Raw genomic sequence first — 17,159 nt, forward strand, 5'->3', positions numbered from 1 at the left:
CTAGCCCCATTCCTAACTCAACTGGTCCAACTATATATCTGAATAGTTACTCTCAAGCAGCCTTTTGATCAAGGTCAGAGCTGAGTAGCAACTACTGACGCTACAAACTCTATGCTTCTCTTTTATATTTTATGAACTCTTCACTAAAACCCAAGCAAAATATCAACCGTAAGGCAGGATCATGCCAACAATACATCAAATTTATAAATGAAACATGATGCTGAATATCACAAAGTGTAATAAGCCACGAAGGCGTCTCTTTTTTTTTTTTTTAAACCAGAAGGTGCAGGGGCTTCCCTGGTGGCGCAGTGGTTGAGAGTCCGCCTGCCGATGCAGGGGACATGGGTTCATGCCCAGGTCAGGGAAGATCCCACATGCCGCGGAGCGGCTGGGCCTGTGAGCCATGGCTGCTGTGCCTGCGCGTCCGGAGTCTGTGCTCCGCAACAGGAGAGGCCACAACAGTGAGAGGCCCGCGGACCGCAAAAAACAAAAAACAACAAAAACAACAACAAAAAAAACAAACCGGAAGGTGCAAAACTGTTTCCTATCCCAGACTCCTATCTTCCGTCTTACAATACTGTAACTGACACTTCAGAGAATCAAAGTCCACACCGTGTAGGATTTTTCCCACCAGTACAAAACACTGGCTCAAGGGCAAGTTCGAACTGGCTATTAATTCAGTTCAGCAAACATTTCCTGAGGCCAGGCCCTGTGTTAGCAGCACTAAACGCAAAGAGGAAGCATGCCATCACTGCTTTCAAGAAACTCAGATTCTAGCAAGACAGGCAAAGCACAAATGAAAAATAGCAAGAAATACCTTCCATCTGCCGAAAGGCATGAGCTGCCCTCAAAAGAAGAACACAAGTTCACTGTGCAGAGATGATAGGGAGAGCACAGGGGAGTTTATCAGAGAGAATGCACAAGAAGTCACCAAGACAAGAAAAAGCACATGATACACTCCAGGTGTGTCAGAGAAGGAGGGAAAGAGGCTAAGAATGCCCTCCAATGCCACAAGAACTGAGGGCTTTATTCCATAGCAATGGAGCATGATGGGAGGTGTTTAAATAAAGAAGGAACCTATAGGGCAGTGCAGTGGTTGGGACTCCGTGCTTCCTCCACGGCGGAAAGGGGCGGGGAGAGGGTTTGATCCCTGGTCGGGGAACTAAGATCCCGCAGGTGGCATGGTGTGGTCAAAAAAAAAAAAAAAAAAAAAAAAGAAGGAACCTATCATGTAGAAGTCCTGTGAACAACTGGTGATAAGCAGGCATTGCCATTAATAACAGACCACTAAGCAGTCCAAGTAATAGAGATTGAGAATTCAAGCGCAGCCTCTCCTGAGCTATACCACTCATAATGCAGGGAGCAGCAATCCTGGGCAAAGAAGACCTAAGATCCTCTGACCTGACAGTCACAACATTGCTCCGGCGGACCACGCTTGCAGACCTCCCACCACCATCTCTGTTGGTTCCGAGACTGCTCTTCTTGCCTCTTCCCACCCTCGCTCACTCTCCCCACTTTCTACCTCACCAAACGGCCCCAAGGTACAGGTCTCCTCCATCCTTCCAAAGCTCAATTTATGCCACTTCGCTTTTAAGAAAGACCCACGTTAGCGCCTGTTTTCCCAACCAAAAGAAATCCAAAGAGGTATCTATTTTCACAAAAAAGGGGGGAAAATGAGAACAGTGCCCGGCACGTATTGTGCAGCAGCCCGTACAGAGGCAATTCGCACTGTGCGCTGCAAAAGCGGGTGCGAGGGGCACCACCCAGCTCCTTCCTGGGAACCACACTCAGCACCTCAGCATCAAGCCACCATAGCTTTGAACTGTCACTGAGCTTCCGTACTTTAGCTCAATTTATTTTGTGCATCCGTTAGCAAGATGTGTCCTATGGTCACTGCTTCTTCGCTTTACGCCACTTCGGCTTATGAAAGGTTTCATGGGAACGCTCTGCTTTCAGTCATTGGGGGAAACCCATACTTATTGTCCTCCCGCCTCCCTCCAGCCTACGCATCCACTCTCGGCCTGGCCTTTCCAGCTTTGAAAAGACAACCTGGCTCCGCCCTCCACCGCCTATATACTGCAGTGAAAGATGAGGGGAGAAGCTGACAGGCAGACAAAAGGCAGCAGCAGTGAGTGAGGCCTGACGACAGACATCGGAAGAGTTCCAGGCCCCTTCAACTTTTGAGATGTTTGGTATAACAAAAAATGTAGAAACACCTAAGGGATGGGATGAGAAAGAGCTCAAAATGGACTTCAGTATTTGTTAGCATTTGTTAAATATGGGTGGTACATAACACGGGGTACAATGTAATATTCTCCACTTTTCTCAGTATGAAATTTTTAATTAAAAAAATACCAAAACACGGTTTTAAAAAATACAGGATATTTAAAATGTTTATACACTTGACATATTAACACAACACAAAAAATGAAATCTAATTGTGTAATTCACAAGGTAATCCAACAAATATTTAGAGTATTGTATCCTCAGGCATTACATGGCCTCCCTTTAAACTTCCTCAGCTCTCCCTCAGTGGGCTATAATTCCCAGTTTACTTTAAGGGAACTTCAATATTTAAGTTATGGTTGGTGTTTATGTCCCTTATACAAACATGCATTCATTTGGGGAAATCAATTATCAAACAAACATCAAAAGTAATCATTTCTACATTACTAATGTGACTTTGCCCAATAGAGATCAGAATGCCATTACAAGATCATCAGTCACTTATTCTACAGGCCAGAGTTGATGCTATTGACATTTTGGGCCGAACAATTCTTTGTTGCGGAAGGCTGTCCTGTGCTTCATAAATGTTTCAGCAGCATCCCGGCCTCTGACCACTAGGTGCCAGGAGCATGTCTCCTGACTTACGACAACTAAAGATGTCTGTCTCTAGACATCAGCAAATGTCCCCTGGGGGCCAAAATCATTCCTGGTTGACACCTACTGATATAAACAAGCATAGAGTGTTTGCTTGCCAAATAACAGCAACAAAAGATGGATAAATCCATGGATTCCAAAGGTCCTAGAATTAGCAAATCTTCTCTATAAAACTCCTAGCCCACATCTAGAAAATATTACAAAAAGAAGCAAAATGAAAAGAAAAACTAACAACACATGAGCTAAAATCTTTACTAGGGACAGAACACAGCATAGTGATCCAAAGCACAGACTTGGAGCCAGAGGACTTACATTCAGAACTCACCAGCTGTCACTCACCAACTGTGTCACTCACCAGCTGTGTGACCTGGAGCAAATGACTTAGCCTCAAGTATCTCAACTTGCTCACCTCTAAAATGGCAAGGAGACAACTAATACCTACCTCCTATGGTTATTTATTTTCACTTAAGAATTAAGCGAAATAATACGTGTAAAGCGCTTAAAAGAATGCCTGGCATACAGTGAGTGCTCAGTAAGTGTTCGCTATTGTTATTTCACTAAAATTCCATATTTTCAAGTTATACAAAGTGGAAATCACTTTACAGATTTCAACATTCAATACTGTATTTATAGAAAATAAAATATCATGCTATGTAACTACTTTATCTACTTGACAGAGGAATTATTTTCACCCATTTTCACCATCTTGGTAAAATAATAATGGTTATGATTATGAAATCATAATAATGATTATGCTCTCCAATAGCCATTGGAGAAACAAGTGTACTTGTACATCACTGACAAACACAAGCTAACCCCTAAAACTGGCTCTGAGGGGAGATCACAAAGCCTACCATCAACATTAATCACCAAACATATTAGCCAGGGATATCTCAATAAAAGTAACACAGAAGTAGAGATTAGGGACAGAATTACTAACTCCGGGAGCTATGGGGGGAACTGACTTAATTTCAAGAGTTAATGTCTCTGATATGTAGGCTCAGGTGCCCACCTCAGCACTGGATATGAAGATGCCTACCACAATTAATCAGGTCCCAACAGTTCATTTCTAACTGCAGTCTCCCTGAACCTCACTGCGGGTACTTCTGTAGCGTAGCTCTCCATACAAGGCAGGTCTCTGGTAACTGTCTTCCCTGGTTCTTCAGAAAACAGCATGACCTACACATACTCTTGTTCGAGTTCAAGCATCTTCTTGAAAAACATAAAATAAAAACTGCCAGCCGAAGTCAAAGTGAGACAATGTCTCAAGCCACACTAAAATGCACTATAAAAAACACAGAGATCTAGAAACCACCTCTACACGACACCAGCTCCCAGACACACCTCACCATGTAGCCGACACTCTTGCCCAGGATACACGGATACACCCGTGTCTACAGCACGCAAAACTGCCATGTAGCGGACAGACACTGACCAAGCTGGGTCTTGTACAGCCTCTGCCATGGGGACAGAAAGGCCCGGAGAAGGGCGCTGAGTCGCTTAAACCCACCAGTGTGGGAAGAAGCACCACGTCCACCCATTGAGAAGGCCACCCCTATTTGCCTTGACTCTTTCTCTTCCTGTTAAAAATTATCCGACTTTCACCAAAAGAATACACAACACTAACTTTCTGCAAACTCCTGCCCCTGTGGGGAACGGCATTCCTGAGACAAAAAAGCTGGAATCAGTAACCAAGGTTCTAATTCAAATCCGGTCTAATTCAAATCCATTAACCCCTGTGATCCGTTGCCGATCTACAAAAAGAGCCTAACAGCACATTAGTCGTTTGACCAGCCAGCGTCCATCCCTTTTTCTGGTAATAAAAGCCCACATATTCCCTCAGAGTAGGCACCTCTCCCCGCCTCTCAGTCAGCGTGGCTCTGGTGGGATCGACTCCGTCAAAGAGCCATGGGTGACACGTGACCAGAACTAGCCAATCCCAGTCTCACAGCCTCAAACAGCGATTGGCTCCAGGTCAGACATGTGACCCCATAAGAGCCAATGAGACATCATGAGACTTTTGCTGAGGCTTCTGGGAAAGAGACAGGCGCTCTTTCCGGCTGAATCTAAACGCTGACAGGCTACAGGGGGTGAATATGCTACAGCCAAGTTTCTAACATACAGTTCCTACAACTGAAGTCCATACAGGAAAAGGCAGAGTTGACTCGTGGGGAGAACCTGAGTCCTGATGACTTTACTTGAACCCGGAATCCAGCTAGCTGTGCCTGACTTTGCAGTTAGGTGAGCCTAACTAAAATTTCTTTCCAGCTTAAGCCAATTTAGGTTGATATTTCAGGCAGCTGAAGCTGTATGTGTATATCTGATTAGTACCTCACAAGATGTGAAAAATGGAATGAACTGATAGCTGGCTTGTAAAACAGTGTATATATACATGATTATTAAAAACACTGGTCACAGGTATTGATTAATACTAACAAGTGCAAAGAGAAAAAAGTGGGCATGGGAGAGAAATGACTTAGTGTGATATGTGGTTATTCTGACTCTTGAAAATATTCCAAAACATTTGTTTAAACAATTTTATCATAAAGCTATTTCAGCAATAATAATAAGAATAATAACAAGAGCCATTTGCTGAATGCTTACTGTGGGCCAGAGGCCGCTGAAATGACTATATTATGTAATCTGCTTGATTCCTCATAATGACCTTACAAGGTGGATGTTATTATTATCATTCCCACTAACAGATAAGGAACCTGAAGCACAGACAAGTTAAGTTACTCACCCACAGTTACACTGTAAATAAAAGGCAGGATTCAAATGCAGACATTCTGATGCAGCTCGTGCTTTCAGCCATGACACTGAATCTGAACCTACACTCAGAGTTCTAATGCTGTTCCAGTGAAGCAGAAACTCAAACTCAGGCACTCCCCAAAGCATCAAATGGGAATGTAATATACCACTCTTTTAACCCTGGAAGAGTCTTAAGGACTAATTCCTACATAGTTCTGCATTATGAAAGTATACATATTTAACCACATTAGTGATTATCATTTTTTTAAAAAGTGTGAAAACCCTCACAAACCACAACCAATTGCATCCTTTGGTTAAATAAAAGTCCTAGATGTTCCCAAGACTAAGAGGTATATTAATTAGTACCACCTTTCCAGAAAATAACATTTGCACCTTCCACAAAGTCAACTTTATGAGGACATTCCCATCACTAAGTTACTTTTCACCACTTTTATAGAACAGAAACTTATTTTAAAATCTACCCATCTTAGTATAATGTAAAAAAGAAAAAAATTTATGAACTGGACTTTCTCAAAATTAAACCTTTTTCCTCTTTGAAAGACACTATTATGTTAGAAGGATACGAAGCCAAGCTAAAGACTGAGAAAAAACCAACGGCAAATCACATACCTGAAAAAGGATTTGTATCCAAATATATAAAGAATTCTCAAAACTCAACAGTAAGAAAACAACCCAATTAAAAGCTAGACAGGGCTTCCCTGGTGGTGCAGTGGTTGAGAGTCCGCCTGCCGATGCAGGGGACATGGGTTCATGCCCCGGTCCAGGAAGATCCCACATGCTGCGGAGCGGCTGGGCCTGTGAGCCATGGCCGCTGAGCGTGCGCGTCCAGAGCCTGTGCTCCACAACGGGAGAGGCCACAACAGTGAGAGGCCCACATACCGAAAAAAAAAAAAAAAAAGCTAGACAAAAGATTTCAAGGGCACTCCACTAAGGGGATCTAATGATGGCAAATAAGCACATGAAAAGATGTCCAATGGCATTAGTCATCAGAGAAATGCAAATTAAAACCATGATAAGATATTACCACATACCTATTAGAATGGCTAAATTAAAATCACTGATAGTGTCAGTGATGTGGAATAGGTGGAATTCTCGTACATTGCTAGTGGGAGAATACAAAATGGTACAGACACTCTGGAAAAAGGGTTGACAGTTTCTTATAAAGTTAAAAATATACTCACTATATCACCCAGCAATCCCCTCTCCCCAGAGACAGCTACCCTAGAGATAGAGAAATGAAAACTATGTTTGCACAAAAGTCTGTACACAAATGTTTACAGCAGCTCTATTCCTAAATGTTAAAAATTGGAAACAACGCAAATGTCCTTTAATGAGTGACAATGGAAAACTACTGAGTAATAAAAAGGAATAAACTTTCAATACATGCAATAACTTAGATGAATCTCAAAGACAGAGTAAAAGAACCCAGTCTCAAAAGCTTACATGTATGATTCCATGTATAGGACATTCTCAAAAAGACAAAACTATAGGGATGGAGAAAAGGTCAGTGGTTGCAGAGGTTATAGGATGGGGACAGTTAACTATAAAAGGATAGCATCAGGGAATTCTGGGGGGTGATAATATTATTCTGTATTCTGATTGTAGTGATGGTTGCACAAACTACACGTGTTAAATTAACAGGATAAAAGAAAAAAGTTAGTTTTACTGTATGATAATTTTAAGAATAAAATTTTAAAATTATTTTTAAATATGAATCTCAATGTCACAATGGACACGGTTTTTAAAAACTGGAAAGAAATAAAGAAGGATAAGTTTGTTAATAAAAGGAAAACCTGGGCTTCCCTGGTGGCGCAGTGGTTGAGAGTCTGCCTGCCGATGGGGGGGACACGGGTTCGAGACCTGGAATGGGAGGATTCCACATGCCACGGGGCAACTGGGCCCGTGAGCCACAACTACTGAGCCTGCGCGTCTAGAGCCTGTGCTCTGCAACAAGAGGGGCCACGGCAGTGAGAGGCCCACGCACCATGATGAGGAGTGGCCCCCGCTCGCCGCAACTAGAGAAGGCCCTTGCACAGAAATGAAGACCCAACACAGACAAAAATAAATAAAAAATAAATAAAAATAAATACATTGAAAAGGAAAACCTATACATTTCCCTTTCTGCAAATGTAGGTTTTCGAGGCAAGAGTAGAGCCTCAGAAAGAATGTCTGCAAACAGAACAATCACTAGTTCACAAGGTACAAAATGTAGGATACTTTTGAAGAATCCCATCACAGCTAGATAATTGGTCCAGGACCAAAAGTAAATACTGGAAGAAAAATGAAATCAACAGTGTACCACAGAGGTGGTAGGCAGACTGGCCTGGACTAAGACATGTTCAGTAATAGATAATAAGGGTGGTGATTTGTAAGCATCATTCTCATCCCACTGTGGACTTCCTTCTGCGACAGTATAAGGATACCACCAGATCATCTTGAAATCAAGTCATGAAATGTACTTTTATATTTTTAAAAGTCAATTATTGTCCTTAAATTAACTTTTCTTATTAATTTAGTCATGGTCCTCTTTTACTGCTAAAACATTGAATCTTATTTGATTAGAGACAGACTTCAAAAAATAAAAATAAACTGTGATCAAATAGCAGGAACAAAGAGTAGTAACTAAAATTACTTCAATCTAAACTGAAGATGATTTCTGTATCTCTGTCTTTTACATTTGTCTCCATTAGGGGAAAAAAATGATGTACCTCATAATTACCTTGGCTGGAATGAATCAGACTGCATTTGTAAAGGTTTCAGAAGACCAATGAGCTGTGCTAAACAGTACCACTATCCACCTGAGCAGAAATTACTATCCATAAGTTTCTTTACATAACTAACAAAACAAAAATTTAAACAAAAGAAGAACTACTAGAAAAATATTAGAGATTCATTTTTTAAATCAGTAATTTGCCTCATACATTATTATTTTCCCTGTGGAAACCCAATTATTACCCTGAAAACAAGACCACGTTAGAAAGTAAATGCATTGTGATAAAAGAAAGAAAAGGCAGATTGATACATTATTAAAATAACTCACACGCCATACCTTGAGGAGTAAGGAAGCCATGGCAGAGCAGGCCCCCTTCTCCTCAATGGACAGCACAGCTGTGGGGAAGACACTGCAGCTAGCACAAGCGTGTCACACTTCCTCAGGGAGGAAGCAAGTTACAGACCACTCTAGAGAGGGCGCCCATAAACTGACGGCCACGCTCATTACCCAACGTCCAGGCCACCCACAGGCTGACTGCAACCCAACTTTCCCACCATTCCCACACAGGCCTCAGGAACCGTCAGGCTTCTGAGGCTCTGCCAATGCCCTTCCCTCTACCCAAATATCCTTTCCCTCCTCTCTCCGGACCTCAATCCTGCCCAGCTCTAGATGAACACTTCAAGGCCTATTTCCCTAAGAATGCCTCTCTCAAAACCAAAATTACTTCCTAGAGAATCATCTGCCTCTTACTCATCCATTATCTTGGATTAAATACATCATGTAAGATGCCTTATCTGACCAACACAACTATTTTATAAATAGGAGTCATGTTTTATATCATCTATGACATGACATGACAACCAATCAGCTCACTAAAACCATTCAATAAATACTCTAATTGAATTTCCCAAAGAGTTGACCTAAAATAACCTAAATGTTAAGCATTTCAAGAACTGTCCTGAACCAAATTCACTTCTCATTTGAATGCCAATGTCATAGACAGGGATGTTGTATTGTCTTTAAATGTACTTGCCTTTATCCAAAACTAGAATCTCTGATGAATCTATGGGACACACATGTAAAATATTCTGCAAAGTAAAAAAGCTTTATTTATTGTACTGTGCTTAATATTCAGCCAGACTTGCATTTTTCTCTAAAACTTATAAAATTACTGAGTATGCAAGAAGCATTAGAAGAGAGACTAAGTCTATTGAGAAGAAAACTGGAAGCGAAGGTCATCAATCATTTTCTACTTTGAATAATCTCTTTCATAAAGAGGTAAATTCTCCTAAATTCCAGAATGAATGGAATTCAATACAGCAAAGTAAAATGCTTTAAATACATAAAATAAATATCTTGATGGACCTTCCACCATCTGTTTTAGTAACGTAAATTATAAAAAAGAACCCTAAATTTAAGAAAAGTTATATCAAGAGCTAAAATTGAGATTTTTTTTCCATCTATTACTTTGATTTTCCTGACCCATTTTTGAGAACTGTCAGCATTCTGGATCAATAATTCCAAATTATTTCTTGAAGAGAGTGAGATTCCTCCCAAGTCATTTAATATGCTTACTAATCAATAAAGATATGAAAAAACAAAAAACCCATATTTATGAAGCAAGCAAATTATATTAAAAGACTGACTTTGAGAAAAGGTTGCTGCTTGCCAAGAAAATTTTATTATTATAAAATATTTTCTGTCATTTGTATTTCTTCATTTTCCCTTCCAGATTATCTGTGTAGCCTTGTAAACACATCATAATCCAAAGCAGTGGAGCTTTATAAATAAAATGTAAATCAACGCAAGAGAGCCAACTGCATAATTAAAAGTGTACCGGGCTTCCCTGGTGGCGCAGTGGTTGAGAGTCCGCCTGCCGATGCAGGGGACACGGGTTCATGCCCCAGTCCAGGAAGATCCCACATGCCGTGGAGCGGCTGGGCCCATGAGCCATGGCCGTTGAGACTGCGCGTCCGGCTTCTGTGCTCCACCACAGGAGAGGCCACAACAGTGAGAGGCCCGCGTACCGCAAAAAAATAAAAAACGGGCTTCCCTGGTGGCGCAGTGGTTGAGAGTCCGCCGGCCGATGCAGGGGGCACGGGTTCGTGCCCCGGTCCAGGAAGATCCCACATGCCGCGGAGCGGCTGGGCCCGTGAGCCATGGCCGCTGAGCCTGCGCGTCCGGAGCCTGTGCTCCGCAACGGGAGAGGCCACAACAGTGAGAGGCCGTGTACTGAAAAAAAAAAAAAAGCATACCACCACCACGACCACCATCATCCCAAGCAGATTACAAAATAGCAAGCAGATTATAAAATAATAGTCTACAAGCATACTTTTTAAAATATATATCTATATGCACTGAATATCTTATATAAAAAGCCAAGAGAGAGAGATGAAACAAAATATTAAAAGTAAACATCTCCTTCCCCAAAACCCTAACTCCATTCCAGTCATGAGGAGAACATCACACAAACCCAAGTTGAGGGACAGTCTATGAAATACATGAACCAGGACTCTTCAAAATTGTCATTAAAAAAAGGAACGTCTGGGACTTTCCTGGTGGTGCAGTGGTTAAGAATCCATCTGCCAATGCAGGAGACACGGGTTCCAGCCCTGGTCCGAGAAGATCCCACATGCCGCAGAGCAACTAAGCCCGTACGTCACAACTACTGAGCCTGCGCTCTAGAGCCCATGAGCCACAACTACTGAGGCCACATGCTGCAACTACTGAAGCCTGCGCACTCTAGGGCCTGTGTGCCGCAACTACTGAGCCCGGGTGCTGCAATTACTGAAGCCCGCGCACTTAGAGCCCGTGCTCCGCAACAAGAGAAGCCACCACAATGAGAATTCCGCGCACCACAATAAAGAGTAGCCCCCACTTGCCACAACTAGAGAAAGCCCGCGCGCAGCAACAAAGACCCAACACAGCCAAAAATAAACAATAATAAAAATAAATAAATAAAGGCATCATCACATAAAAACAAATGAGGAAATAATTTTTTTATAAAAGAATAACTGGCGGGGCAGTGGTAAAGAATCCGCCTGCCAGTGCAGGGGACAAGGGTTTCAGCCCTGGTCCGGGAAGATCCAACATGCTGCAGAGCAACTAAGCCCGTGTGCCAGAACTGCTGAAGCCCGCATGCCTAGAGCCTCTGCTCCACAACAAGGGAAGCCACCACAGTGAGAAGCGCGTGCACCGCAATGAAGAGTAGCCCCTGCTCACCGCAACTAGAGAAAGCCCACACACAGCAACGAAGACCCAACGCAGCCAAAAATAAATAAATTAAATTAATTAATTAAAAAAAAAGAAACTAAAGAGTCAAAAACAAACTAAAGAAATAAAATATATTTGGGGAAGAAATAGGAAAAATTATACATGGACTTGATATCTGATGGTATAACTATTAGTATTACTGAATTATCTTCTTAGGTGTGATAATGGTATTATGTTTATGAAGAAATATGTCCTCATTCTTAGGAGACACATGATGAAGTATGAATGAAATGCCATGTAAGATGTCTGCCACTTACTTTCAGCTGGCTCAGGAAAAAAAAATTCTATCTATTTGACAGAGAAAGAGACAAGGCAAATTATGACATAACGCTAACAATTGCATATTGATTATACTATTCTTACAACTTTGCTGTAGGCGTAAAGATTTTCATAATATAAATTAAACTAACAGTTTTAACTTAAAAAAGATTCAAAACCCAAACTAATCCAGAAGTTATAATCTTCTCGTAAATATAAAATATATTTTATTTTATGCTGCTTAACTCATCTCCTCCAAATTAAAAAAAAAAATTGAAAAGGGGTGACTTATTTTCCATAGTAAGGAATTATAGCTAACATCCAGGAGTAATATTTAGGTTTCCTTCAAATTGATATTGAATACAGTCTTTTTAATCATCTGAGCAGTTTATACTGATCTTGGGCTCATTAATTGCTAACTTACCTAGTTTTTTTAAATAAGAATGTTTATTTGAATACAATTACCTTATCCCTTAAAGAAGCTGGAAAGAAGATTAAATAACCCAGAAGACACAGTTGGAAACTGTAAAGAAGTATGAGAAAGAGAGTCACTGGCAGAAGAGAAGAGCAGATCTCTTGCAAAGCTGCATTCCATGTACCCTGCCTGGGTCAGACATAGTTCATCTTGAGCCGAAGATCCAGTAGAGACCCACCTGCCCAAAATGCCTTTCTCCAACTGAGAAAGAAGTGAAAATGCTAAGACATATGAGGACATTTGTTGCTGACTACAGCTAATTGAATCAGAAATGTTTAGTACCATTTCTAGTCCTGAAATTCTATTATTCTACATAAAACACCTTTAAAAACAAGTATATATTATCATTTCACACCCATTAGGATGGCTACTATCCAAAAAATAGAAAATAACTGTTTGCGAGGATGTGGAGAAATTGGAACCCTTTTACATTTCTGGTGGACATCAAACGGTGCTACTGCTATGGAATACAATATGGGGATTCCTCAAAAAATTAAACACAGAATTACCATATGATCTAACAATTCTTCTGGGTATTTCCTGAAAGAACTGAAAGTAGGGACCTGAACAGATATGTATACACCCAAGTTCACAGCAACATTATTCACAACAGCCAAAAGGTGGAAGCAACCTGAGTGTCTATCAAAAACTGGATGGATTTTAAAAAATGTGGTATTTACATACAATGGCATAGTATTTAGCCTTAAAAAGGAAGAAAATGCTGCCACATGCTACAATATGGATGAACCTTGAAGACACGCTAAGTGAAATTAGCCAGTCACAAAAAGACAAATATTGTATCAGTGCACTTATATGAGGTACCTATGGTATGAATGGACCCTATTGAAATTCTGAGAAACAGAAAGTAGAATGATGTTTGCCAGGTGCTTGAGGGAGAGGGGGATGGAGGGTTAGTGTTTAATGAGTACAGACTTGAATTTGGGAAGGTGAAGTTCTGGAGATGGATGGTGGTGATGGTTGTACAACAATGTGTATGCACTTAATGACACTGAATTGTATGCTAAAATGATTATAATGGTAAATTTTATGTTATGTATATTTTAACAATATTCAAAAAAAAAAAAAACCCACAGGTATGCAAGCCATAATACCCTCCTAACCCTCCTTAAAAGGAGTGAGGCCCATGTCCTAATCCTGATGCAAACTTAAGGAATGCTCACTGCCCATTTCCCCATCTTCCCTGCCCGGGAAGGAGAACGACGAGCTGGCAGGGCAGAGCCAGAGCCAGAGGCGGGAAATTGGTCCTGACGTTAGTCCCACTGAAGAAACTCAGAAGAGCCACAACAGAGGGTAAGGCCCAAGAAGACGGACAGAGGCAGGCTAGGGAAGAGAAGGCAAAGGCAGAAGGAAGGAAATCCCTGAGAACATGGGCAGCTGATGACACTGGGAAGGGACACCACAGCTGTGAGGAAAAGGAGGATCAGACAACAGGGGAAATCAGAGAAGGGAACTGCCCCAAGGTAAGGAAAGAGAGGAGTAGGAGAAAAAAGAAGAATTGTAAGCAAGAAGGAGATTCATTCAAGAAGAGACTCTTCCCAAGTACCAGCAGGAAAATGACTTCGTTCCACTGAGGTGGCCATTTGTATCTATAGAAACCAAGAAAGTTGGTGAAGCCTATAAAAAGTTAGGAAGAAACATTCTTTTCTGTATAAGAATACTAATATACCCCCATCCACAGAGAACTATATACTGCCATTTTTTTCATTTGGTTTTGTCTTTTTTTCTCTCACAAGAAGAGAACACTTACTTGTTTAGGAATAATTTCCATCAGGGCCTACCTTTTTTATTTGTACCAAACACTAGTACGCCATGAATGAGCTAAAGCGTTTTAATGGCACAGGGGTAAGAGTATAGGCTTGAAGCCAGCTCTGCCTGAATCTGAATCCTGGCATTGTGACCTGAGGCAATCTGCTTAAAAATCTGCTTTGATTTCCAAATCTGCAAAATGGGGATAATAACAGGGCTACACTTCAAGGCATTACTGCAAGAATTAAATAGGGTAAAATATGAAAGCACTTAGAACAGTGTCTGGCCCACACTAATCACTATGAAGGTATTAGCTTCCTATTATACTCCAGACCTAGAACATGAGTTCCAGGAGAGCTGAGATTTTGTCTGTTTTGTTCCCTGTTGAAGCCTCAGGTACCTCACATCATTCTTTGTTGAATAATAAAAATGTATTGAATGCCAGCAACACAGAAGCCCGAAGGAATAGCACTACCTTTCTGTTATTACCAACAACTAAAATCTGCATAACACTTCAGGCTCACAGTTCACAGAGCGTTTTCTACACCTTATCTCAGGTGATCCTGTGACGCTGCCATTATTACCTCCGTCTCACAGACAAACGAAGGCTCAGAAGACGTAAGTGACTTGCCCAGGAATTCTGGCAATTAATGCTACTTCTGTTCACTCTAGACCCCCACCCAGAAAGCTCAGAACATACCCTACTGAACTGTTCAATTCTCCTTAACTACAGATACCCAGAGTTCAAGTTCACCAAAACACTTTATCTGATTTGCTTCAATATAATTGATGGAGAGGGAGGAAACAGATGAAACAACATTACTAACTATTAAAGTTGAACAACGGGTACAGTGGGATTGATTATACCCTTTCCACTTCTATACATCTGAAATTTTCCATAATAAAAAAAATGTAATTAAAAAATAAACTCTTCACTCCCAACATAAGCTCTGCCACTTCCAACTCCTATTGAGCACACCTGGGTGCGAGGAAAACACCACAGCAGAGAAGTTTCTCAGTCTGAGGCACTGAAGAGAGTGCTGCACTGGGAATCAGGAAGCTTCAGTCTTCACTCTGCTTTATCTAACTGTGAGACCTCACTGGTCCCTCTAGCTCCTCTGGGCCCTGAACTTCCTCATCTGTTCCTTCCAGGGTTAAGATTCTGATTTCACCTTTCTACTAGTTCCTTAAACTCAACACACAAAACCAAAATCATCTTTTCTCTATTCTAAACCCCTAAGACCTGCTCTTCCTCCTGACTTCTGTATTCCTGCTGTCCCATTCTGCCAGCCATCCAACCACAAATACCTCAGCATCATCTCTGACTTAAGACACAGAACTGACTGTTCCTTACCCTCCTACCTAATCAGTCACCACATCTCTCTGTTCAACCTCCAAAGTATCTCTTGACTCCACCACCTCCTTTCATTCCCAAGCACACCAACTCAGGCACTCATCATCCCTCACCTGGAGTAGTACCATGAACCCGACTGAAAACCCTGTCTCTAGTTTCTCCTCACTGACAATCCATCATATTCATGCTCCAAAACCCAGTCATGACCTCTCAACAGCCTCACTGTCCACTATGTTCTTTCATGTAACCCAGGGTCCGGGTAATTTGGATACTCAGTTTCCGGACATCCACCTCATTTCCAACACCACCCCTCAGCCTTTGCTCAAGCTACCCTTCCCTCCAGAATGCCCTCTTCTTGCCCTGGCGCCTCAATTTCACAGTGGTGCAATTTAAATGCCACCTCCTCAGTTGAAGTGTTCCCTTACATCCCCAAGGGGGCAGTATCACTCCCTCCACTGAACCCCTAAGCACCTTGTCTGAACCCCTCTTACAGCACCCTTCAAATTCCTATTAGTCCTTTCTTGTTTTGGTGCCCCTACTCTCTCTACTAGATGATTCGCTCCTTGTCAGAGGAAATGATGCTTTATTCGTCTTTGTATCCTTCAGAACAGAGCTTCTCAAAGACTGTGCCGTGGCACTGTGGTATGCCATGAATGAGCTAAAGAGGTTCTAGTCAGTCATCCCCTCAGCCCTCCACAAAGAGACTTCAGCAGCCAAAGTCCCACAAGTCAAGCCTCAAGCAGCCTCAAGCAGCCTCCTCCTTCAGCCAAGTATACGCCACGATGACTTGAGAAGCACTAAGAGGACGCAACACGTGGTACACAATGGATGCGCACTAAACATGTGCTGAGCTGAACCTTGGAATAACTCACCCGTTCCCCTTCAACCACTATGTTCTCAAGAAAACTTACCATCCAGACTAGACTCTCTGAACATTCTCCCCGAACATGTTCTGATCATCTTTTTAATAATCACCTGTTTATTAGCTGGTTATACTTGCCTTACCATCCAAAGCCCACATCGATAGTTTACTGATTAAAATAGCAAAGGATATGAACAAACAATTCACCATGAAGAGACTCAAAGAGAAAAATTCAACATTATAGAACAAAGAAGTACAAATGCCACTTTACACTATTAAATAAGCAAAAACTTTTAAGGAAAAAATGTATTTATATCCAGTTATGGTGAAACAGGTACATCCGTATATCTGTTAGTAGTACAAACTGGTATAACATTCTTGAAAAACAGTATGGCGATATATATCAAAAGCCATAAAAACATTCATACCATTTAACACAATAATGCATTCAAAAATTTATCCTAGAGATATAATTAGCCAGAAAAAAATATAATAATATCTACAATAATGTAGATTAAAGTATTAACTGAAAACCAGCCAGCAACATAAATATCTAACATAAAAAGATTTAATTATTGACGGCATGACTTGATGAAATATTTTGCAGCCTCTCAAAGTGTAATCATCTCAATTAAAATTGTGGCAACTATAACATGGAAATGTTTCATAATCTAATAAGTAGGAAAAATTCAAATTATATGCATTATAATTAAAAATGAGTATAATAATGTGTGTGTATATAGATATATAGATATATATAGATATATATCTATATATATATATACATATTTTTTAACAGAATGCC

The 17,159-nt window shown here is 41.1% G+C and overlaps 1 protein-coding gene across 6 annotated transcripts in view; it reads right to left on the reverse strand.

Annotated features, from left to right (window-relative positions):
* Positions 1-17,159, reverse strand: part of HELZ (helicase with zinc finger) — a 179,030-nt gene that overhangs the window by 138,327 nt on the left and 23,544 nt on the right. Inside the window, exon 4 of one of the 6 annotated variants that reach the window (XM_082603667.1) lies at positions 6,834-6,873. The exons of the other annotated variants lie outside the window; for them this stretch is intronic. The gene's annotated coding sequence lies outside the window, so the exon portion shown is untranslated. The remainder of the gene's footprint in view (positions 1-6,833; positions 6,874-17,159) is intronic. 6 annotated transcript variants of the gene reach the window in all.

This window comes from Mesoplodon mirus (genome assembly GCF_964341445.2).
Source record: "Mesoplodon mirus genome assembly, chromosome: 18".
In the NCBI taxonomy this organism is placed as follows: domain Eukaryota; kingdom Metazoa; phylum Chordata; class Mammalia; order Artiodactyla; family Ziphiidae; genus Mesoplodon; species Mesoplodon mirus.